A 2690-nucleotide genomic window follows, 5' to 3' on the forward strand; every position below is an offset into this window, starting at 1 on the left:
TGCAGATGAACTCTAAAGTCAGAAAGAGTTTTTTAAATTATATTTTAATCCATGGATTAGTGCGCTTGAATTCTTTTAGGATTCTTTTTCTTAATAAATTATTTTTGCTCGTCAGGAGTGATTCTAGTTAGGGAATATGACATCAATTCCCAGAGAAGGCTTTAAATCATGGTAGGCTGAAAGGCTTGAGATCACAATATTCGATATAAGAACAAAGTTCCAGTGATCAGACACTGATTAACATAATGCAACTATTTTATCAAGAAATCAGCTTCTAAATTACTGAACACTGAACAATAAGTCCTATATTGCTACAGAAATTCTACATTAAAATCAGAAGTGTAAATGTCTTCATTTTGATTTTGGTATTTGATAGTGGTTCCATGTGTAAATGTTTTTTTAAATCTCTGTTAAAAATAAAAATTGAAAAGACCCTGTAGCAGTATTTCACTGGATGCCAGATTGTAGCCATCTCTGCCAAGGCAGAAATTACTGATAGAGTGATAAGGTATTATTCCAACAATACTCCCCACACTCACTTCAAAGTAAGGTTCCCGTGAGGTCAGGTGTCTCTACAGACTGAGTAGTAATTCTTTAAGATTTCAGAAACAAGGATATCTCCCTCCAGGTAATTTGACAATACAGTAGGTGCTCTGTTAACTGATCCTTAAATAGCCAAATGCTTAGATTCATTGATATTTTCTCAGCCCTGATTCTTGGCCATCGAAAATGACTCATCTCATTGCTAACAGGCTCCTCTCTGGACAAAATATGTGAGCAACATCAGTTTTACTATACACTTATCAAGAATAAGTTGCATTGATTCCCAAACCTGTATATTTTTTGTTATTATAATTATGCAATTTATTTAGCATTTAAAATAAACAGATAAAAAAGTGGCAGAAGAAAGAAATTTGTATTTTTTCTGAAAAAAAAAAGGTTAGTTTTCTTTTATGTCAAATTAGGTATGAGAATTGTGAATGATTGATGGATAGCATGCAAGTTTAAGAGGATTTTTTTTTCTCAGATTGCTTCAAAAATTTCTTTAAGTTCCTGCTCCACTTGAAAGAAACTAAAACCAAAGAAACCATGCAGTTGAGATGCTCATGCAAAAAAGATGAGGCAGAAAACCAATCAATGGTCCAGAAGGTGTTCCATTAACGCACATTTATATGCTTTAAGTTAAAAGAAAATGTTTAAGATATGTGTGTGCCTCACTCATGATTCTGTTTGAATTGAATTTCTTTTTGTTAACCCACAAGCAACCAATTCTGAGGATTTGGAATAGGATGATTTCTACTGTATTGTGTAGGTGGCTTGGAGAGAAAGAGATGGGAAACAGATGCAGGACTCAGGAAGCTATCAGTCAGAGCAAGAAAGAATATCCTGAACCACGATAATAATAGGAGAGTAAAAGAAATGTGTAAGAAAAATTGCAGAGTAGAAATAAGGATTTTCTGAACACATGTGAGGAGTTACCCATACTCCAAGGTCTGAGCATGGGTGGGAAGTAGCACCTTGCAAAGAAACATGGAGTCCAGGAGAAGCTGCTGGTTTGATGGAGAAAAAGGGAGTTGGTTTATCAACTCCAAGACTGACAAAGACTCTAGGTAGAGAGGCCCTGATGTTAGGAAATGCTTAGAAATATCAGTCTGAAACATAGAAGAGAGCTCAATAATAGAAAGACAGGTTTATAGATTATAGCAGTTGAAGCCCTGAGGATGGAAGATTTGAAGGAAATCAAGAGGGAGATGGCGGGTTCTAGCTCAGTGGTAGAGTGATTGCCTTGCATGTATGAGGCACTGGGTTTGATTCTCAGCACCACCCAAAAGAAATAAAATAAAGTTATCTTGTGCATGCACAACTAAAAAACATTAAAAGAGAGAGGTGGCATGAGGAAAAATCTGTAGTTGAGGGCAGAACATTTTTAAGCTACATAGGGGAAAAAAAGAGTTCAAAAAATATTGATGAGAATTGCAACAGGATCAGTTCTCAAAGCTAAGGGAGCAGAGAGTTGGGCGAGTAGCACATGGTCAGGAACATATAGGCTACAGGGATATGTCATTTAATCTGTCAGCCACCAGGCTCCAACCAATGAAGATGAGGAAACACATGAGATTTCCAAATTGAGTAAGAAGGAAGAAGCAAGAGCAATAGAATGTTCATAAAATTCAGTGGTGAAGAGAAGGGAGGCAGTATGCCTTTGGGAGTAAAATGATTGAGCAATTGAGATTGTTTAGGATAATGAAGGCCTGAGCTGATCATATTCATGTGAAAAGGGGAGAAAGCATGAAATGTGGAGTTGGAAAAGTCAGTAAAGAGGGTAGAGACTACAAGGAGGTATAAGGCAGGGAAGCAAGAGAGTAAGAGGGGGAAAGTTTGGCAAAAAGAAAATGACCTCTTATGTTATTAGTCAGCTTTCCATAACTGTGACAAAAATACATGAGATAAATTTACTTAAAAAGAACAAAGTTTTATCTTGGATCACAGTTTTTGTAGTTTCATTCTATGGTCACTTGGTGTGTTGCTTTTGGGCCTGTGGAGAGACAGTACATCAGGTCTAGAGGGTATGGTGGAAGAAACTGCTCATCTCATATTCAGAAAGCAGAGAGATAAAAGGTCTCAATATCCCCTTCCTCCAGGTAGGCCTCATTCCTACCACCTTCCAATACTGCCATGTGATGGGGACT

The sequence above is a fragment of the Callospermophilus lateralis genome, chromosome 5, assembly GCF_048772815.1.
Source record: "Callospermophilus lateralis isolate mCalLat2 chromosome 5, mCalLat2.hap1, whole genome shotgun sequence".
Taxonomy (NCBI): Eukaryota; Metazoa; Chordata; class Mammalia; order Rodentia; family Sciuridae; genus Callospermophilus; species Callospermophilus lateralis.